Genomic DNA, 23,905 nt, shown 5'->3' on the forward strand with positions numbered 1-23,905 from the left:
TCTATCTATCTATCTATCTATCTATCTATCTATCTATCTATCTATCTATCTATCTATCTATCTAATCTATCTATATTCCTTCTAACTGCCCTAATAATGATGAAGGTCTTATGAGTTACAAATATTTTCCCATGGAGGAATGTAAACAGTTTAACCTTACAAAGTCCCTTTTGATTTCCCTTTCCTGTTTACCTTTTTATGCTTCTCTTGAGTCTTGTATCAAAAAGTCAAATTTTCTGTTCAGCTCTGGTCTTTTCATCAAGAATGCTTGAAAGTCTTCTATCTCATTGAATTTTCATCCTTCCTCCCCCCACCCAGGAATTATACTCAGTTTTAATGGGTAAGTGACTCTTGGTTGTAATACTAGCTCCTTTGCTTTCTAGAATGTCATATTCTAAACCCTCTGATACTTCAGTGTAGAAGATGCTAAATCTTGTGTTATCCTGACTTTCTCCATGATACTTCAGTTGTTTCTTCCTGGCTGTTTGCCATAATTTTCCTTGATCTGGGAACTCTGGAATTTGGTAGTAATATTCCTAGGAGTTTTTTCTTTTGGGATCTCTTTCAGGAGATTATTGGTGGATTCTTTTGATTTCTATTTTACCATCTGCTTCTAGAATATCAGGATAGTTGGCTTTCAGGTACTCTAATAATTATAAAATTATCTTTCATGGATCTATTTTCCAGGTCTGTTGTTTTTCCAATGAGATATTTAAAATTGTCTCTATTTTTCATTCTTTTGGTTTTGTCTTATTGTTTCTTGATATCTCATAAAGCTATTTGCTTCCATTTGCTCCATTATAATTTTTAAGGAATTCTTTTCTTCAGTGAGCTTTTGGACCTTTGTTTACATTTGACCAATTCTACTTTTTAAGGCATTATTTTCCTTATTGTTTTTTTGGACCTCTTTTACCATTTAGCCTAGTTTGTTTTTTAAGGTGTTATTATCTTCAGTATTTTGTGATCTAAGGAGAGGTATGTTTACTTCTCTCTTGGCCTGTGCTCTTGTCTGTGAGTGACTACAAGCACTCTTTTCTGTCCTGGAACTATGAGGAGGGTCTCCACTCCACTGTGATCTCAAGCTCTGCTATGATAATGCTCCTTCTTGCCCTGGGCCTGCCAGCCAGGACTGTGACCTAGATCTGAGTATGAACAAAGCAACAGAGTCTTGCTTCAGTGCTAGCAAAAAGACCCCTATAAGCTTCTTCTGAACACCTGTTCAACCCTCTTACAATATGACAGTGGGCCGTTTCTAGTTTTTTCCCACAGTGAACTTTTTTTTTTTTGCTTTTTTTGAGGGGGAAGGCAGGGCAGTTGGGGCTAAGTGACTTGCCCAAGGTCACACAGCTAATAAGTGTTAAGTGTCTGAGGCCGAATTTGAACTCAGGTCCTCCTGACTCCAGGGCCAGTGCTCTATTCATTGTGCTACCTAGCTGCCCCAACAGTGAACTTTTTTTTTTTTTTATTTTTAAGCAATTGGGGTTAAGTAACTTGCTCAAGGTTACACGGCCAGTTATTTCTGGGTGTGGTGCTGAGTGTCTGAGCCCGGGATTTGATCTCCAGGTCGTCCCAACACTGGAGCCGGTACTCTTACTCGCTGAGCCACCTGGCCGCCCCTAAGCAATTGGGGTTAAGTAATTTGCTCAAGGTTACACGGCCAGGTGTTTCTGGGTGGGTGCTAAGTGTCTGAGCCCGGGACTCGATCTCCAGGTCTTCTCAACACTGGAGTCGGTGCTCTTACTTGACCAACAGTGAACTTTTAAAAATACTCTTTTCCTTTTTTTGTTTCTTCAGAGGGTGACTATGTCTGTGTTGGCAAATAACTGTCTGAAGAGAAGATTCAGCATTTTTAAACATAATATATTTTTTTTTGGAGGGGGAAAGGCAGGGCAATCTGGGTTAAGTGACTTGCCCAAGGTCACATAGCTAGTAAGTGTGTCAAGTTTCTGAGGCCATATTTGAACTCAGGTCTTTCTGACTCCAGAGCCTGTTCTCTATTCACTGTGCCACCTAGCCGCCCCAACAAAATGTATTTTTAACAAGAAATTCTTATACCTTATTCTAGTATTTACCTAAATGTTTATCAGAAACACCTCTCTATTAAAAGTTGCAAGTGAATTTTGAAGCAGTGGTCAATAAAGTGTTAGAAATATTTTGACCACAATAAATATTTTTGCCTAGTTTGAACATAAAATATTTTGAAGTAAAAATAAGATCATTTGTAGTATTTAATAAAGCATTTAGGTAATAAAATGTGTTGGTAAGGTCTTTGAGAGGTCTTATTCTTTTAGTATGTTCACAAATTATCTATTTAATATTTAATTTAGATGTAAGATAGATAGAAACTCTGAAATCTGAAACAAATATTAAACCCTTGTCGTATTTATTTTAAAATTTACTGATGAGAGAGTCCTTGTCACTACTAAACAGCAACATATTTCTATATATTGTAATATGATTAGCAATGATGAAGATTATAACCCCTCTGTTACTTAGCAAAGGATATTTGAGGGTTGTCATGGTCAAAAATATTTATCACATTTCCACCAGTCTGGTGATGAGATTCTCTGATCTGTGATCTCAAACAACAAACATATACTCTATTGCCATGCTTATTCATACTGAAAACCTCTGTAGGACCTACAAGAGCTTGTGTTCCAATGGCATGCCTTTCAAAAAGCCAAGAACCATTCTATAAAGCACTGAAATGGAGCTTTAATGTTAAGACCCTCAGTGTATAGAAATATGTTGTTGTTCAGTAGTTTCAGTCATGTCTGATTCCTCATGACCCTGTTTGGGGTTTTCTTGGCAAAGATACTGTAGTGGGTTGCCATTTCCTTCTTCAGCTCATTTTACAGATGAGAAACTGAGGCAACCAGGATTAAGTGACTTGCCTGGGGTCCCACAGCTAACAAGTATCGGAGACCAGATTTGAACTCAGGTCTTCCTAACTCCAAGTCTGATGCTCTATCCTCTGTGCCACCTAGCTGTCCCTGAAAATATGTATCATATCTGTTTTTAAAGAAAATGTTAAGTAATTACTAATAATGGAAAGAACACTTATCCTAAAGGTCTGGAGAATTGCCTTCTAAAATCTTCAGTCAGCTACTAACTTGAGTAAGTCATTGATCTCTCTGGGCATCAGTTTCATCATGTGTAAAATTTCCTAGTTGAACATAAAAATGTTTTAAAGTTCTTGCTCGTTCAAATAGGCTATGAGTTTGTCTTATGGATCTAGTTTTATTTTCATTTCACTGGAATTCATTTAAGTTTCTCACCTGATACCCATTCTAAAAATTTCTTACATTGTTATTTTGTGAATGTTGTTTCCAAATAGTTTTCATCTTTTCTATAGTTATTTGGTCATTATGTAATATTTTTCTCTAGGAACACACGACTGACTTTTAAAGAAGTTATATAATTTTCCTGCTACATCCCTGACTGAAGAGGGTGGGATCAACAGCAATTCTATACATAATATTAATGAAATATTTGAATCTACATGGGTGAGGAATGTGGTGCTATTGGTGAAATGTCGTAGATTACCCTCTCTCAAAATGTTATCTTAAAGCACAGTTGCTGAAATGAAGCCACTGATTATGTACTAAGGATAGAGTCTATGCAGAATGCCTTGTTTGCATAATTTTGTTGTAGATAAGTAAGAGTCCTATAAATAACTCATTAGCTCAGTTAGAGGACTCATTGCTTATCATAGCATCCTCAGCTTTCCTTCCAGAATTGTGATGTTAGTGGATTCTAGGCTCCTTTTGTATGAACTCTTTAGGATTTCTCTGACAATTCTGTTTGAGAAACTAGTGCTTCCAAGCATAATTGAGCTCTTTCTCCCCATTAGACTGTGAGTTTCTTGAAGGCAGGGACTGACTTTTGACTTTTTTTTAATGTCCCCAATTCTTAGTACAGTGCCTGGATTTATAAATGCTTATTGGCTTACTGACTGATTTCCTTGGTTATTACAGTACTTCAAAAATAATGAAATTAAATCACTACTGAACATTCTGACTTCTTAATAAACAAGTTCACATCATACAATTGTAGTGTTTTAGAGCATACAAGAGTTCTCCAGAAGTAAGGAAAGAACTTTCAATTAAACAAATTAATACAACGTGTAAAGTTTTTCAGAGTGCATAGGATAAATTATCTTATGTGATTCTCACAACAGCCCAAAAGGTAAATACTGTTATTTTCCTCAGTTTAAAGATGAAGAAATGGAGGCTGAAGGGCATTAAGTGACTTAATGTCACGTATCTAGGAAGTGTCTGAGGCAGAATTCCAACACAGTTCTTCCTTACTTTAAGTCTAGTACTCTACCCACTTACTCCTAGGAAGCCACCTTGCTCCCTCAGTGTGTACAAAGCTCAGTGCCAAGCTCTATGGCTGCAAGGAAGATGTATGACATGTACATGGATTAGTATAGAGCATAATAACCAGGATGACAAGGAAAAGTCTAATGTGGGATCTCAGGGACATAGGTTTAGGGCTAAAAGGAATCTTAAAGCCCATGTAATCCAACCCTCATTTTAAAAGAGATGAAGATGAGGATAGATAGCTTGACAGCTCATGGGATGGCATGAAAATTGAAGATAGAATGCATAGCTAGGGGAATTGTAAGCCAATTGGCATGGAATGTAGAGTACATGAAGGGAAGTTGGATGAAATAAATCTGGAGTGGTAGGTTGGAGCTATGTAATGGAGAGTTTTAAATGTCAGGCTGAGGAAATTCTCATCTATAAAATTAGAATAGTTGGACTAGATCAAGAGTTCTGAAGCTTTTTAGTATCATGAATCCCTTTAGCATCCTGGTGAAGCCTGTTGGACTCAGATCATTCAAGGCACAGGGGTCAGCAAATGAAAATGCTTGGAATCTAGAGATAGAGTGCCTTGTGTGAGAAACAGAAAGGAGTCTAGTGCCACTCATTTGCAGAGTATGTAGAAATTTGTCTGATCCTAAAGACAGTGGGGAACAACTGGAATTTACTAATTTAGGAGAGTGACAGTCAGACTTATACTTTAGAAAAATCATTTTAGGGGAGCCAAGATGGTAGAGAAAAGGCAGGTACTCACCTGAGCTCTCCCAAATTCCCTCCAAACAACTTTGAGTGACACCTCACAATGAATTCTGGAATGGCAGAACCCATGAAAGGAGAAGGTGAAACAGTTTTCCAGACCAAGACAACCTAGAAGGTCAGTAGGAAATGTCTATCACACTGAGGTGAGAGTGGAGCTCAGCCTGCACCAGGGAAGGCAGCAGGACTTGTGGCTTTTGGAGCTCTCAACCCTACAGGAGGGTAGGGGGATCAGACCACTGGTTAGAGGAAGATTATAAGGATCCCTTTGTTGGCACTAGGTGCAGGACTCTATAGCGTTCACTGCCTGTCCGGATCCGAGTCTCAGTCTCCCAGGGTGATGAGGAGCTTGTTGACCACAAGGGAGCCAGGACCCTGGTCACAGTTCAAGGGTGGAAAAAGAACTTGTCCTTGCTCACAGGCTAGAGCAAAGGCAGTGATCCTGCCTCTCAGATCATACCCTCTTGGAAGAACTGAAAACTTATGGATTCCCAGAACTAATTTTGAGAGCAGGAAAGGATTAAAGCTTGGAACAGTGTCCCCTCTTCCTCCCAGAGCAGAGCCCCACTTTAACGTAGAGTCAGAAGTCAAGAAATAGGCTGAGAAAATGAGTAGACAACAAAAAAGGAGTAGAAAAACATAGAAAATTAATATGGTGACAGGGAAGATCAAAACACAAACTCAGAAGAAGAAAACAAAGTCAAAATTGCTGCATCCAAAACCTCAAAGAAAAACATGTAAATTGGTCTCAGGCCCAAAAAGAATTCCTAGAGAAGAGCTCAAGAAAGGATTTTAAAAAATCAAATCAGAGAGGTAGAGGAAAAATTGGGAAAAGAAATGAGTAAAAAAATCACGAAAAAAGAGTCAGTAGCTTGGTAAAGGAACACACACATGCACATGTGCGCCCACACACAAACACCCTGAAAAAAAAGCAATACCTTAAAAAACAGAATAGGCCAAATAGTAAAAGAATCACAAAAATCCACTGAAGAGGAGAACTCCTTAAAAAGCAGAACAGGCCAAATGAAAGAGAGGATATGGAAGCTCATTGAAGGAAATAATTCCTTAAGAATTAGAATTGGACAAGTGGAAGCTAATGACTCCATGAGACATCAGGAAACAATAATACAAAGTCAAAAGAATGAAAAAATGGGAAGAAAATGTGAAATATCTCATCGGGAAACCAACTGTGCTGGAAAATAGATCCATTGAGCCGCCCGAAAACCATGATCGGAAGAGAGCCTAGACGTCACTGTTGAAGAGATAATCAGGGAGAAACCCCCTGACACTCTAGAGTCTGAGGATGAAATGGAGACTGTAGGAATCTTTCATTACCTCCTGAAAGAGACCCTAAAGCTAAAACTCCCGTGAATATTATAACCAAATTCCAGAGGTCCCAGGTCAAGGAGGAAATACTGCAAGCAATCAGAAAGAAACAATTCAAATATGAAACCACAGTCAGAACCACACAAGATACAACCACCTCCAGGTTCAAGTGTGTTGTAGGGCTTGGAGTATGATATTCCAGAAGGCAAAAAGGAGCTCGGATTACAACCAAGAAGAACCTACCCAGCAAAACTGAGTATAATCCTTCGGGGGTGGGGAAATGAATATTCCGTGAAATAGAGGACTTTCAGGCATTTCTGATGAAGAGAACAGAGCTGAAGAAAAAAAAATGACTTTTAGATACAAGACTCAAGAAAAGCAAAGGTAAGCAAGAAAGAGAAATCATAAAGGATTTAGTAAGGTTAAACTGTATGGGAAGATAATGCATATAACTCGTAATTAGGACAGTTAGAAAGGAATATACATGGAGGACATGGGTGTGAGTTGAATATGATTGATTAGAGAAATGTAAATGAAAACAATTCTGTGGTACTACCTCATACCTATTAGATTGTCTAAGGATGGAAAAAGGAAAATCACAAATATTGGAAGGGATGTGAGAAAATTGAGATGCCAGTGCACACTTGGTGAAGTTGTAAACTGATTGATTCACCCATGCTGGAGAGCAATTTGAAACTATATCCAAAGGGCTATAAAATGATGCTTACATACCCTTTGATCTAGCAATAATATCACTCCTTGGTCTGTATCCCAAAGAGATAAATAAAAAGAAAAAGGACTTATATGTATACAAATAGTTATGGCAACTCTGTAGCAAAGAATTGAAAGTTGAAGGGATGCCTATCAATTGGGGAATGACTGAACAAGTTGTGGGATATAATTGTGATAGAATAATACTGTACTATAAGAAATGATGAGCAAGATGCTCTTAGAAAAACCTGGAAAGATTTATATGAATTGATGCAAAATGAAATGAGCAGAACCTGGAGAACATTGTATGCAGTAACAGCAATATTTAACAATGATCAACTGTGAATGAGTTTTTCTCAGCAACATAATGATCCTAGACAGTTTTGAAGGACTTATGATGAAAAGGGCTATCCATCTCCAGAGAAAGAACTAATGGAATCTGACTGCAGATCAAAGCATACTTTTTAAACTTTTTTTTTCATGGTGGATTTTTGGTCTGTGTTTCTTTCACAACATGACTAATAATGGAAGTATGTTTTGCATGACTGCACATGTATAAACTATGTCAAATTACCTACCTTCTTAATGAGGGGGAGGGTAAAGGAGAGAGAATTTGGAACACAAAATTTTGAAAAACAAATGTTAAAAAATGTTTTTCCATGTAATTGGGGAAAAATAAAATACTAAATTTATATATTTTTTTAAAAAGTAAAATCATTTTGGTAGATGTACAGTGAATGGATTGGAGTGGAGAGAAGCTTTGGGTGGGAGTTAGGAGGTTTTTGCAGTGGTTTAAGCCAGATGTAATGAAGACCTGAACTAAGGGTGCTGGCAGTGTGTATAGTTATAAGGAATTAAAGTTAAGAGATAATGTGGAAGTAGAAACAAGATTTGACAATTGATTGGGTATATGTGGTAAGGAAGTGTGAGAAGTACAGGATCACACTGAGCTTTTGAACTGCGATGATTGGAAGGATGGCTACCTTTTGTCTTTTTAAAATTCAACTTTGGCAGCAATATTTATTGTTCTGTATAATTGCATTTATCTACTAAACTTTGCCTTCAATGCCTCATCATGACGTGGAGGTAAACCTGATTTGTCAAAATTTTTAACAATGAAGTGCAGACTTTGGCAAGTCCTACTAAAAGCAAAGACTTCTACTAAAAGCCTAGTTACAAACTATGTCTAGAGGTGGGAAACCTGCTTCCTCAAAGCCACACGTGGCACTCTAGGTCCTCAAGTATGACCCTTTTACTGAATCCAAACTTCACAGAACAAATTCTTTTATTAAGGGTTAAAGGTTTTAAAAATGTGCCATTTGTCTACAGATCAGTTTAACTTAGTTTTGGAAAGGCTCAACACCAGGTTAATCGCAGAATGATGAAATTTTTAGCCATAGAAACTCTTAAATCTATCTACTAATTTGTAAAAGATTGTAGTCTGTGTTATTGGAGGGAGTATCCATACATATCCATCATACATTCTTGAGGAGATATCTAAGTATGTAAACTAAGAGTCAGGGTGCTACCCAAAGCCTCTGGAGTTGTACAGTTTGGATCTGATCCTAGGGGCTGACCCCAAGAGGGTAATTTTTTTTCCCTTAGTCTTATTGGCCTTATTTGGAATTGCAAGGAAATTTCCTGCATAAATCTCTTGTCTAGGTATCACAAGGTATGAGCAAAAGGTCTGTACCTCTTGCACAGGTATTCAAGGTACTCTGTGTGTGTGTATATGTGTGTGTTGTGTGTGTATGTGTGGTGTGTGTGTATGTGTGGTGTGTGTATGTGTGTGTGTGTATGTGTGTGTGTGTGTGTGCTCATCTATTTGTCTGTCTATAGAATAAACATGAGAACAAATGCAGGTGATTTTTCTCATGATATTGTCCAGACTTTTCCTGGTCTAGGAAGACTGCTGATCTCAGGGTCCCTCAACGACTACCTTGCCTGTAAGACACCCAGTCCTCATAAGACCTGCCTGAATAACTAGTTATACATTATATTTTGCACCTATATACATGTTGTCTCCCCATTTGGAACATAAGTCTTTGTATTCCCACCTTCCAGCATAGTACGTAGCACATAATAGCTGCTTAAGAAGCCTTTAATTCTGTCTTGGTTGAGAAAAGTCTTCAGAAGCACCAAGAAAAATATTCAGCGGAATGGTTCATTCATCTCAGAATTAGAGAGCTAAATTAAAGCAGGCTATCCCTGTTAGTGACAGCAGTCTGCTTGCAGAATTCAGGGGATCATAGGACTTAGAGTTTAAGGGACATTGATCATTTAAGATAAGCCTTTCATTTTACAAATGAGAAACTGAGGCCCATATTTATTAAGTGATTTGTTCATTTATACAGAGTAGTTAAGTGGCAAAGATGGGATTTGAAACTAGCATTCCTGACTCTAAATCTAGTGGTCTTTCCAGGATAGCACACTCTTTTGAAAGTTTAATAAAAGTCTTATAGTCTTTTCAGGTGACCTAGTTTGGCTACTTGCCCTTTGTGTGTCGTTTGGGGTTAATAAGAATTTTTTTGTGACTTGTCTCTTGAATTGAGAGTCTTGCTATATTGTGATTTATTGCATCCACAGGGTGAGTTCAACCTTCCCACAGACAGACTTGTTTTTTCCTTCTGATAAAGATGGATAATTCTCCTCAATTTATGATTCATGGAAATGAAGTTCCTTTATAATAGTTTTGGTTTATTTTAAACATTAGATGCTTAGTGGTTGTGCTTGTACTTGACATTAAGAAAGACCTGGTTTTGGATCATAGATATTTGAATCACTAGCTGTGTGATCTTTGTCTAGTCACTTGATGAGCCTTATGAATTAATCTGTAAAACATTAATGATGACAATTAGAATTGTTTAGAGCTGGAAGGAATATTAGGTGACATTGAGTCCAACCTCTTTATTTTAAAGATGATAATAGAGGGACCCAGAAAAATAAGAAATTACTTGCCCAAGGTCATACAGTTAGTAAGTGGCAGAACCATGATTTAAATTCAGGGCACCTAGCTGTGTGATCCTGGGTGAGTCAACTGTGAGCTATTATTTTTCTCAGGAGGTACCATGCTGCCTCTCACAGGGTTATTATGAAGAAAGTGCTTTTTAAGCCAACTTAAAGTACTATATAAATGTGAACTGTTATTATTATTAGTTGTGAAGACTAGATGACCTGGATATAGAAGGATTTAGAATGGTGAAAATTAATCTCCTTCTTTGGAATTAATTCATGCCTACTGCCTGCTAGTTAGAAGATGAAAGGCCTTACTTATTTGAATGAAGGTCATCCTTAAGACATAGGAATATCCCTTCGTTGGTGGAGTCACTGGGGACTCTCTCCTCTCTTCCTCATGGTTCTCTCATTTTTCCTTCTATATCCCATTCTTTGCATCTATATTTTTCTCTTTTTTTCCCCTCCTCACATTTTTTTTTCTTTCTTCTCTCCCATGGTGACTTTATCCATTTCCTTGGGTTCAAGAATCACTCTTCTGAAAATGATCTTTAAATCTACATCTCCAGCTCTTCCAAACTCTGGACCCTACTGACTTGAAGTAATGTCTCTGTTTATTGTAAAAATATTTCACCATGTTTTTGACCTGTTTATGTGTGCTTTGGGCCCTGCCTTTCCGGCCCTGGTTGCACTTTAACCCATACCCTCAATCATTGGTCATGGTGAGGAATTTTCAGTATTCCTTACTCTTCATTACTAAATTCAAACTCTTCTCTAACCCTTGCATAATATCTCTCCTCTTTTGAGGCTTATATCATCTGTATTTATCACCCAGTGAAGATTCTGATAGCTTTTTTCCTACCGCCCTCTAGGACGTTTTTCTTCTTTCCTCAATGAGTTCAATGCCTGGTTCACAGTCTTTCTCTTCTTCACAATTCTTGTTCTTGTGCTAGGGAATTTTAGCATAAATATTGATAATCTTTGAAACACCCTAACTTCTCTATTCCTCAACTTATTCATTTCTATTCCTCCGTTGCATTTTACCGTCACAGAGATGGCCATACCCTTGATCCTGCTATCACCCGCAAGTATTCCACTTCTATGTTATGATTTCTGACTTTCTTTATTTGATCATACTCTGTTGTTATTCTCCCTCCCCCTGCCTTGTAACGACGAACCATATTTTTCATTCTCAACATGACCTCCAATCCCCCAGACCTTGAGTGCTTTCCTGGGCCCTGAGCCCTGCATTAGCTGCCCTCTTTTCCCATCCCTTTCTTGATCCCTTAGTGAACCAATCCAGTTCCACACGGTGCTGTTCTCTTGAATCTTATGCTCCTCATCCTACTGCCAATCTTGGTAATCTCTTCATTCCCCAAGGATATGGTTCTATCTGAGTGGATGATTCTCAGATTAGTTATCCAACCCAGACTTCTCTTCTGACCTCTAGTCCAACCATAGGTGTCCCCCAGGCTTCTCTCCTGGACCCTGTTCTCTTCTCTCCTTTATACTACTTCATTTGGTGATATCATAAGCTTCCATGGATTTAATTACTATGCCCATGCTGATGATTTTAAAATCTATCTGTCCTGTCCTGACTTCTTTCCTGATCTCCAATTTCCTATCTCCAACAGTGCCTTTTAGACATTTCCAATTGGATGTCTAGTAGACATTTTAAATTTAATACGTCCAAAACTCATTATCTTTCCACCTAAACCCTCTCCACCACTTCTAGCCTTCCTTATTACTCTAGAGGGTGACACCATCTTCCCAGTCCCTCAGACTTGCAACCTAGATGCCATCCTTGATACCTCATTGTCTCTCTCTCTCTCTCTCTCTCTCTCTCTCTCTCTCTCTCTCACACACACACACACACACACACACACACACACACACACCTTATATCTAATATATTGCCACAGTCTGTCAGTTTTGTCTTTGAAATATTTCTCCAGTATACACCCTTCTCTCTTCTGACATTGCCACCACTCTGCTGCAGGTACTCATTGCCTCTTGCAATAGCTTGCTGATGAGTCTACCAGCTTCAAGTCTCTCCCCCCTCCAGTCCATCTTGTGATTTTTTCTAACATGTAGGTCTAACCATCTCACCCTGCTACTCAGTAAATTACAATGACTCCCTGTTGCTCCCAAGATAAAATACAAAATATTCTGTTTGGTATTTGGAGCCGTTCACAACCTCTCCTACCATTACAATCCGCTTACACCTTGCTTCCCTCCTCAGAATATATTCCTTGATCCACTGATAGTGGTCTCCTTGCTGTTCCATGAACAGGATTCTTCATTTGCTTTGGGCATTTTCTCTGACTTTCCCCCATGCCTGGAATGCTCTAGCTTCTCTGATTTGCTTCAAGCCCCAACTAAAATCCCTTTTTCTACATGAAGCCTTTCCCACCCCCTCTTAATTATTGGGTCACCTCTCTCTTAAATATTTCCTATTTGTCCTGTGTATAGCTTCTTTTGATATATTTTTGTTGTCTCCCCATTAGATCGTGAGCTTCTTGAGGATAAGGGCTGTCTTTTGCCTCTTTTTGTGTCCCCAGGTCTTAGCACAATGTCTGGCACATAGTAAGTTCTTGTAGCGGCAAGCACCCCAGCGTCCCCCCAGGGTGGCTGCCAACACAGGTTCTTGGATCTGCTTTGTTAAAGGAAAGCAACTCAAAATGGGTGAACAAGCTTACTTTAATCAGTCAAATATGTATCGTTTACCTAGTTCAGGGGAAAGAGGTCAGCACCCCGAACTTCAGAATATACAGACAGAATTTTCAAGACAGAAACAGATCAAGTAGACAGATTTCCAAACTGTCCAACCATTACATCCATACCAAATCAACATCTGGGTTTCAAAGCCGGGGAGACTCTCAACAATGGCTTCCCAGAGTTTCATCTGATCAAATCACAGAACACTTCTCAAAGTGAGCCCCAAAACAAAGCTACACATCAGGGCTTATGTAGCCTTCTCCTGGCTCAGAGAATGTAACAACCTTATTGACCCACTGGCCAATCAAAGAGTATCTACTGAAAAACAAGCCTCCCACCCCAGGCTCCAGGTGCACTTTAGCCTAGGGGCAGGGAAGATCTTAAAAATTTACATTCCCATTACAGTTCTTAATAAATGTTTATTTATTGATTGATCCTTAATAGCTTCACCTTTCATATGGTTCTCACTATGTTAGTGGGCCACTGCATATGCTGCTTTATGCAGGTCCTGAAATGTTTTTATGATTTTTGTCAAATACTGTCGGAGAATATGTTCATTCATGATCGATACAGATTATACCAGCTTTAAAAAATTACTTTGTTTTAGTATAATTAGTCTGCTAGTCAGCTTCGTTTTGGGATTCCAAAAGGCCCTTTTGGAATCCCAGTCCAAGTATATACATAGTTATCTATTTCATTATTAAGTGTAATTTCTGGAGTTTGCATTATATTTTTAGTGCCCTGAAGTGCTTCAATTTTTTCTTCTTCAGATTTTAGTACTTTCTTGATTTCATAGACTATTTTGTTTACTTTGGGCTTACAGATGTTATTTATAAGATTTCCATGCACTGAGTAGTGTTGACAAAAAGCACTATGAAACCCTTTCCTAATGTTAGTAAGATGTTTCCATTGTTGTTCCAGATCCTCTCTGTTAGTCTAATTATTATATTACCATATTTAAGTAGGCTTTCAGTTTCAGAATTACACAATTTCTTTATTCTAGCTAAAAGGCCAAAAGGATAAAAAAAAAAATGCCAGTTACTTGACTCTGGTGTTCAGCATGTAGTAAGTTCTTGAAGGGAATTTTACTTTAGGTCAGCGTAAAAAAGTGATGGTTTTATAATGTAAATATTCACTTAAGGGCAGAATTGAACTTACACTTAAAATGTGCATATTATTTAACTAGAAAATTATATCTGATTAGTTGATTATTATTGATAAAGAACCATAATTATATTATTTATAATATTTTTACTCTCCTTCTGAATTTAGTACATTTAGCTGTTCAGTTTTTAAATGACCACTCAGGTATTTCCTAGGTTATTGACTGGAGTTAGAGAACATTGATTCACATTCTGACTGTGATGCTTATTGCCTGTGTGACCATGGAAAAGTCACAATCTCCCCAACCCTTTGTTTTCACATCTCAAAAATGAGGTGATTGGACTACATGACCTGTGAGGTCCCTTTTGGTTCTAGATCTATAATCCTGTGTTCCTGCTTATACTTCAAATATGTTTGATCTCATCCTTTGCGGTTTGGCTGCAAGTTTAAGTACCTTTACTTATCCACTATCCATATTGACTTATATTTAAGGTAGATTTGATTTACATTTCCAGCCCAAAAGGGGCAGTTTAGCCCATGATCTCATAGATACTATTCTTTTCTCCACAGGTGCAGATTGTGCCTCATCTGTGCTTTCTTTTCTGTGTGATTTTTGTCCTTCTCCTTGTCTGGTAGATCTTCCATGAAGTATCTGCCCACTGTTCTGGAAGCGTTTACGTAGGCCTTTTTACATTTTATTGGTACCATTGCAGCTCTTTTTTAATTTTCTTTGGACTACTTGCAACTAACGTACGTTTCTCCATTGACCTTTGAGTCACCCACAATGTTCATTCTTTTGAGATTTTGATTTTTCTTTATGTGCAGCTGTAGTTGAGACTAGGAGTCATTAAGAACACTGCCCAGTTTCCCAGACATAGTCAGTGCTTGACCAGATTCCATTTAGCTCTGCCTGTGTTTGTCTGAGGACCTTTGCTCATTGGCTATCTAGATTGTTTTACAATTAGGATATCCTAACTCTAATTAGGAAAGTTCAATCATTTTGTTTCTATAAGTGCCTGCTATAAAATTTAACATATAGTACCTTCATAATTGAGAGGCAAGTGGTGCATTCTATTTTTACTAAAATATGGCACTTTAAATTTTGCAGTACTCTTGGTAGACATTTTCACATTTTATCATTTTACATTAATGAAGTGATGTGCTATAATTTTTCAGACTAATTTTATAGCTCTCAGGAAAAAGATGATTTGATTATTTTATTTAAGGAAGCATTAACTTCACAAAATGTACCATAAACTAAGTTATAGAAAAGTCATGGCTAAAATTTAGAAATTAAAAAAAAAAACCACTCCATTAGGATAATTATCACAAAAAAAAACTCAAACATTCCAATGATCTTTTTAGCTAAACAATGTATATATTGTATTTTCCAATAAATTCCTGTTGTTACTATTATCCTCAAGGCAATATATATTCAGCTATTTCTGCTAATGCTAAAGTTGCTTTTTTTATAATAAATAGTTCTTAAAGCTTAGAATTTTTAGTTTATTTATTAAAGTTTTCTCTTTTTTGTTTATTTGTAGCCTATAAAAGAACATTGACCTTTCCTGCTTTTTTTCTGTCTTCACATTATTTTTAAATTTAGATAGAATTAGTCCAAATAAGGAAAGCAATTTTCCCTTCTGGCTGTGAGGAAAAGAAGCAGTAGTTATTAAAAGATATACTATCACTTGTGTAGGGCTTAAATAACTTCAGGTGATTTGACCTTATTTAAAATTTTTGAATCAGCATATTTAGATTTCCTGAATGATTCACTTTTATCCCTACAATTTATTAAAGTAGATAATTATGGAGGAATGGTTTTTACATGCCTGGGTTCTTAACGAAACTTATCTTAGCATTGAGCATAACCCAAGTATTAGGACTTAAGTTCCTTGGGAGTATAGATTCATTCTTTGTCTCTGTCTCTGTCTCTGTCTCTCTCTGTCTCTCTGCAGGGACTTTGTATCCCCAGTGCCTAGCACATGACAGGCACTTAATGAATGTTTATTGATTTGTTAAGGCAGTAAGTTGCCTTTTGTAGCCTAGTTCTAAAACTTTTCTGAAGATTTATATATTAAAATACATTATGTGAAATATTACATATTTTAAAATAATGAGATTTCTTTCATGATTAACATGATCTTTACATAATATACACGTAATTTTTAAAACCTTCCTCTACTTGTGTCCTTTTTTGGATGCCTTATTCTATTTGTTAGAGAGAAGCTAGCTATGAGATCAAAATGTAGACTCCAGCTTTATCCTCTCAAGCTGGAAAGACTTAAAGTAGATTTAAAGATTTGAATACATACCTTCCCAGGACAAGTCTGGCTAAGTTTGAAGAGACTTACCACCAAAAGTTTGGAAGCCAGGTGATTTTTTAATTTTTTTTTTTTTGCTATAGTAACCCATGAAGATCAAGAGAGGTTGTGATTAACCCTGCACTGATGAAATCATAGATACTTGAAGTATTGAAGCACATACCAATATTATATTGTTATGTAGGGTTTCACATAAAACTTTTTAATTTTGAACAGGGGTTTTGATACTTGGAAAGTTTTAAACTGATGAAAGGTTTGTGGTAGAGCAAAGTTTGTATATTGTCAATAATATGTTATCTACAGTAGAAATTATCTTATGATCATTATTTTTGTTTTACCCAGTCTTTCTTTACCTGACATTATTATGGATAATTTAAATTCTAAAGAGTTGGTTATTTGATTGTTAAGTATTTCTTTGTTGACTAAAACTGGAAGCCTTTGGCAACCCGTTCTCTTATTGACCACTTGCCAAAGCTAGCAGCATATCATAATTTCATTGTTGTTACAAGGATTTGGAATTGAATTGAGTCACTGATATCTGTTCTGAATACAGGCTATCTGTTATTAAAATCATTGAATAGCTTCAAGTGAATAAAACCTTCAAAGAGTTCTCTCATTTAAATATTTAAGATATATCTTTTACTAGACTCTTTCCCCATGAGTTGTCAAACTATATTATCAAAATCAGACAGAAATCTTTTCTTGTTGCCAGACTGGATTTAGATCCTGCCAATCTTGCAAATTCATCACTTGTAAAAGAAAGTGTTTACCACCAGATGTCTGTAAGAATGCCATTTGCTGAATTTTAATTAGATCATCTGTTATTCTGAATTTTGTAGGCCCCCGTTCAATCTTCATTTAGTCTCTTGTTTGAATTACTGATATTGTAAATGTTGGTGCCTTTAAAGGAATGCTTTGATTTTTTTTTTCAGTTCATTAAAAACAACTGATTCTAGGCTCTTACTCCTTTTTGCTTTTAGCCATGTCTACTACAGTGATTCTGAATGGGTTTAAAACAATCCGTGAACATTTTTAGCTCTAAAATTACATGATTATTTGATGATTGTTTTATTGTGGTGTAGATTGCTGACTAGAAAGGGGAAATAAGTGAGGATGAGTAAAGGAAAAGATATTCTATTTCAGATAGATACGAGGGAGATCGTGCCCAGTCTGCCAAAGGAAAGCAGAAGTCTTCCCATAGCTCCTGTCATAACTATGCCCTTTTCTTAACAAAGACTATTGTTGATTGAGAGAGACCAGGAAAATGTCTGTTTCAAGAACAAGTAGGAGGTTATTACAATATTTTAAGTGAGAGTTAATGAGATTTTGAACTAAAATAATAGCTATATGATGTGAAAAGGAGGTAGAAATAAGAGACACTGTAGAATTAGAACAGTATGGACAGATTGTTACAGGGGAATATAATTACTGTCTTTTTTTCTGGTCAGATATTTCAATTAATATCAAATTTAGCTAGATAGTAGTTTTATGGTTTATAATTTTAATATTTTTGAATCCCTTAATATATATGATTTTCTTATTTGTATTTTATATTTAAAATTTTTACTCTATCCAAGAAACAGTAATAGTGTTAAATTTTTAGAAATGTGCTTTATAAAGAATTTTTGGCCAAATGCAAATTGTACCCTTGAACCAAATAATACTGCAATAGCCAATAAAAAGATCTATGAATATTCATTTACTTATCTAGCATTTGTGAGGCAACATGACATAGATGATAGAGAGACTGCTTCAGGATCATGAAGACTTTGGTTTAAGTCCCATTTCTGACATGTACTGGCTCTGTGACCTTGGGCAAGTCACTTAAGCACTCATTGCTCCAGGCAACTCTCCAAGAATAAGTTGTAGAGAAGGAGCAGACCTGTATTGGTAAAGAAGGTTTGGGGATTTTGTTGACTATGTGATTTCTATGAGCCAGCCAAGTGATATGGCAGCCAAGTAAGCTAATGCAATTCTAGTTTCTATTCAGTGGTGAAGTAGAGTGTCCAGGAAGAAAGAATGAGTTATATTATACTCTGTCTTGGTCCGACTATATCTGGAGTAGTGTGTTTAGTACTACACTTTAGGAAAGACATTGATAAGCTGAATAGAGTCCAGAAAAAATCAACCAGCATAGTAAAGGGCCTTGAATCCATGTCATATGAGGATTGATTAGAGGAATCAAGAATGGAAATGTTTGATCTTAGAAGAGAAAAGATCTGGGAAAGAAGGAAATGCTAGCCATCCTCAAATGTTAGTGGAAAAGGGATTAGATTTGTTCTATTTAATCCCAAAAGCTAGAATCAAAAAGTTGTAAAGAAGCAAACTTGGGCCTGATATTGGAAAAAGCTTACTATGAACTAGAGGTATTGAAATGTTGAATGAGGGGTGGCTAGGTGGTGCAGTGAATAGAGCACCGGCCCTGGAGTCAGGAGGAGACAATTGACACACTAGCCATGTTTCTTTGGGCAAGTCACTTAACCCCAACTTCTCTCCAAAAAAAATTTAAAAAGAAAGTAATATTGAATGAACTCCAAGGGATTGGTAGCAGTTCCCTCTTACTTGACATTTACAAGAAAAGAATGATCTTTTGTAAAGTATATTGTAGAATGAACATTCTCCGCTAAACCTTCCAAATTTTCCCATCTGTGTTGAAAGAACCATTATTGACCTTCCAGTCACCCAGGTTTACAACCTTAAAGTCATCCTTTATTCCCTTTCACCACCTCTTCTACCCTTACAATATCCAATCTGTTTCTGTATTCAGTGGATTCTCCTTCCACAGCTCTCATCTCTACCTCCTTTTCTCTCACATAACTACCAGCTTAGTTCAAAGTATCATTGCCTCTCACCTAGAAAATTGTAATAGCCTCCTACTTGGTCTGGAAACAGATATTTTCCTGATCTCTCTCAATCAACAAGTATTTGTTAAATGCCTTGAGCCAGGATTGTACTAGGTACAAAGGATGTAGAAGGGTACAGGTCAGACTCTATGATCTCTTTCGTCCCTTCTAACCAACTCAGAATTTCTGTGATCCTCAAGAGTTTTTTTTCTTCTTTTTGTTTTGTTCAAAAGGGTCAATTGACATATCATTTTCACCAATATAAATGGGTTCAAATTGCTCTGAACAATTTATTTGTGAAAGTAATTTTTTAAAGAATGAGCAAAAACTTTGGCACACAAAGAAATCATAATTACTAGTTGGAGAATGTGTCTGAAAAATAGCGAATTGCCACGTGGTTTCTTCTAGATAGAACTTCTCACCATATTCCAAGTATATTGAAGCAGCTGTCATTTGCTCAGGCAAAAATCAGCAACATCATGTTAGAAAGGCAAAGATATAATTGCTAGGATATAATTTTCCAGTGTCAGGCCAATAAGTCTGTAACTACTTTCCAAGATTCATTTAATTTTATTGCTGAACAGAAGTCTGACACTAATCATATGTATCATGTCTTTGTTTTGATGCAGTCAGTGTTAAATTTTTTTAATATTTTCTATTCATTCACTGGTGAGCTCAAATCAGAATTATAATTACATAAAGGCCTAGTGGGACGGGGATTTTCTAGATATTTTCTTATTAATAACTTTTTTATGTTTTGTGAAGGAGTAAAAAAGGTATTTATATTTGAAATTTCACAAACCATTCTTTTCACAAACCATTTTTATGGCAAAGAAAACTTGACACTTGAAATAACTTAGATCAATAAAGTTTATTTCCTTAATTTTTTTTTTTACTCAAATGAATTCTAAGAGCTGGGAAGAAAATCTTTCTTACAATGGTAGAGGAGTAGGTTATTTTTTCATTTTAATTGTTTATGTTGTCTGTGATCCAGGAGGTCTGGATGTACATGGACCAATAGCATTCACAAGTAATTTACTTTTTGGCCTGTACTCCCAACTCTGAATTTCCTAGATCTCTCCAGAAAATCTTTACCTTCACCTTCAGTGCAAGCCCTCAAGTTAATACATTGAATTTGAGAAAGGCTTTATTTAACACAACAAAAACTGTCAAAACATAAAAAATACATAACTAATCTGATGAATAGTCAAAACAATCTTTTTCCATTCTCATGATCTTCCACTTTCCTAGGAACCTGTGCAATCACCTCCAGACTTATATTTCTTCTCTGGTTGAGTGATTGTCTTACAGAGTAGGGAAAGTACTTGGGATTACTTGGAGTAAATTAGCCCCTGACTCCATTTGTCCCTAATTCTCAGAGTCTTTGCCAATTCTAAAATTCTGTGATTCAGGGCAAGGAGAATACACATCCCCATCAAAATATCAGTAGTGCCAGATTAAAGAAAATACTATAAACTCACTTACAAATACCTCTTTTCTCTGTTTTTCATCCTCCAGCAAAACAGTTTCCATAAACTCCAACCCTTTATGCTTTTTGTTTTCCTATTATGAATCTAAAAGACTCTGAAGATCATTAGGTTTGATCTTTGGCACAATATAGGCATCTAAGAAATATATTTCTTTATGATATTTTCAGGCAGTAACAATGTTTTGGGGACATTTATGCAAGTTATACATCACTTGCTATGTATATAAAGTTCTTTGGGAGCAGCATTTTGGGGTCTGTTAACAATGATAATGGTAATAAAATGTTAAAAATAATATTTATATCATATTTGAGAGTTTCCAAAGTGACCTATAAATATTATCCCATTTTATCCTCATAAAACCCTGGAAGAGAAGTGTTACTATTATCCCCATTTTACAGATGAAGAAATTGAGGCAGACACAGTTTGGGTAATTTGGCCAGGATCACAGAGCTTAAGTGTCTGAGGCTGCATTTGAGCTCAGGTCTTTTCAGAGTAGTCATCAATATTTCCATTATCTAGTTTTCATCAATTTACAACTCAGTTTATGAGTATAGAAAGAAAATATGGTTATTGATTCATTTTTACCTAATTGATTTTTAAAAAAACATGTATATTTCACCTTTTTTATTTTTATTGGTGGAATTTTGTTCATCTAGGTCAGCAGATCTCAAAGTGTGGTTCATGGACATTGAGATCCTTGAGGCCGTTTCAGGGGTTCCACAAGGTCAAAACTATTTTCAGAATAGTAATATATTATTTGCCCATTAAAATACTCCTCACATATCTATGTGAGATTATATTTTCTTCATATCTTCAACCAAAACAACATATTGCAGCAGATTGAATGCAGGAGCAGATAGGAGAATCTTCCAACTGTCTTCTACTAAGCAAGATTTTAAAGAAAATTTTTTAAAAATATGTAAAATAATACATCTCTTTTCACTAATATTTTTGGAAAATGTGTTTTGTAAAATTTTTATTTTAATAGTTAATGGGTTTATTAGTTATTTTAAAATGAACACACAAATATTTTAAAATTCCTAATGTGGCCAATAGTGATAGCTCTAACCCACACAAACAGAAGCTCTTTTAGGTTCTCTGTAATTTTTAAGGGTATAAATTTCTCCTGAACCCAAAAAGTTTGTAAACCACTGATAAAGGGTATAGACTTTTCCCGTCTAAAGTTGAAGTCTGTTTTTCACCTTATAGAGTTTTTCCTTTCCCCCTCAACACCCACAAAAATTCTTTAATGAAGAGGAATCACAAAAAGCTCTTTATTAGAAATAAAAAGTTCTGACGTTGTAGAGCTGGTAAGAATGTTTTTCCCTGGAGTCCTGCAAATTTAATCAAAAGGGCCAACTGCAAAACAGTGTGATGGGGAAAAACTATCTAAAATATATTAAACAAACTAACTATATACCTACCATAAAAAATAGGCACGGTGTTGAAAGAATAGCAATAAAGATGTCCATAAATCCATAGAAGATGAAAATCCAAGAAAGGAACCAGTAATTAAAACCCAGGGCCTCAGATGCCTAAGAGTAAATGCACAAAGTATGAGTAACAAGCAAAGTAAAATAAAAATTAACTAATGTAAGGAGACAAATTTGACTTCAGTTTCAATTTCAATGACAGTGGTGGACTGAGACTGATGACTACAATAAAAGACTTTGGATGGGTGGCCCCTTTACAAATAGAACAATTGATGTACAAGGGAATCAGAATGGTGGTATGTGTGTCATTGTATATCAAGAAAATATACTCATGAGGAAATTAAGGAATCAAAGGGTGAAAACCTTTTGGTACAGCTCTAATGAAGCAATATTGTTATGTTGTGTGACAGTAATGTTGCATTATATGAAATATTCTACAGTCGAACTGGACATAAACAGATTGTAAGATTGAGATCATGATACAGTAATGATGACACAAACTTCACAGGTCTAGACAGTCGTCAACTCCTCTCTCTTGTGTCTACCTCTCCATATATCTCTTTGTATCTGCCGAAGTTGCAAGTCAGGTAATAAATTCTTTTGCCTTAATGATAGTTTCATTCTTCTGAAGGTAAAGGAACCAACAAAGAGCAGCCCTAATCTGGATTATTCTTTTAACAATAAGTAAGATCACTTTAGGGGGAAGAGGCTGCTCTTTCCTAAAATTTATGATGATAAAGGAAAACTAAGACTTCTGACCAAGATGGCTACCTGAGTAGAAAGCAGACACCCTACAACACCTACTCTCTGAAGTTCACATTAAACTGAACAATGATCAAGGAATTCATTCTGGTGATTCTTGACAGTTCAGTAGGTCAATCCTTTTTGACTCATCCTTTTCCCTATAGTGGGAGCCAAGGAATTGCTGCACCATTGCAAAGCCCTTTTAGTACCAAGCACAGGGGACACAGAAAGACTTGAGTTCAAATCCAGCCTCTTAACTAGCTTACTTATGGACGCTTACTAGTTGTGGAACTTGGGGAAAGTCACTTAACATCTCCTTGTCTCTATTTCTGTATCTGCAAAAATGGCAATAATAATAATAGCATCTACCTCCTAGGATTGTTAAGGATCAGATGAGATGATAATTTTAAATTGCTTTGCATAGTGCCTGGCACTTAGTGCTATAGAAATGTTAAAAAAAAAAAAAGGCATGTATGCGTGAAGCATCCATCAGAGCTCAGGTAGTTTCCCAGCAGTATTCTAATACCCTTGATTGGTTGATGACTGTGTTGATATGGACTTGTTAGTGGTGGTGAAAGTTCAGTTATCACATGGACTGTTTTACTGAGAAAAATCACTTGACAGCCATGAGTCAAGATGACTTCCTAATGTACTGACACAGAAACTTATATTGTTGTTGTTAGTTGTTTCAATCATGTCTGACTCTTCATGACTTCATTTGGAGTTTTCTTGGCAAAGACACTGGAGGGGTTTGCCATTTCCTTCTCCAGCTCATTTTACAGAGGAGGAAATAGAGGCAAACAAGATTAAGTGACTTGCCCAGGGTCAAACAGCTAATAAATGTTAGAGGCCAGATTTGAACTCAGGAAGTTGAGTCTTCCTTACTTAAGGCCTGACATTGTATCCACTGTATCACCTAGCTGTCCCAGAAATGTATAGGTTATAGTCAATACATAAGACTAAAAAAAGGTCTGCAATTTTCTAGTCTATTCCTTTGACTCTAGGAGAAACTTAAAAAAGCCATCTAAATACTGATTGTTTTCTAGAGACTGTGGAGGAGTCATAGTTATGATTTCTTTTTTTGTTTTATTTCTTTTGGAGGGGAAAAGGCAAGGCAGTTGGGGTTAAATGACGTGCCCAAGGTCACACAGCTAGTTTGCCAAGTGTCTGAGGTCA

General features: G+C 36.4%; 1 protein-coding gene across 2 annotated transcripts in view; it reads left to right on the plus strand.

Annotated features, from left to right (window-relative positions):
- SPIRE1 (spire type actin nucleation factor 1) overlaps positions 1–23,905 on the plus strand; it is a 252,372-nt gene that overhangs the window by 157,418 nt on the left and 71,049 nt on the right. The window lies entirely within an intron of this gene.

The sequence above is a fragment of the Petaurus breviceps genome, unplaced genomic scaffold (genome assembly GCF_028583685.1).
Source record: "Petaurus breviceps papuanus isolate PSGF00001 unplaced genomic scaffold, PetGlider_PUasm1.0 38, whole genome shotgun sequence".
Taxonomy (NCBI): domain Eukaryota; kingdom Metazoa; phylum Chordata; class Mammalia; order Diprotodontia; family Petauridae; genus Petaurus; species Petaurus breviceps.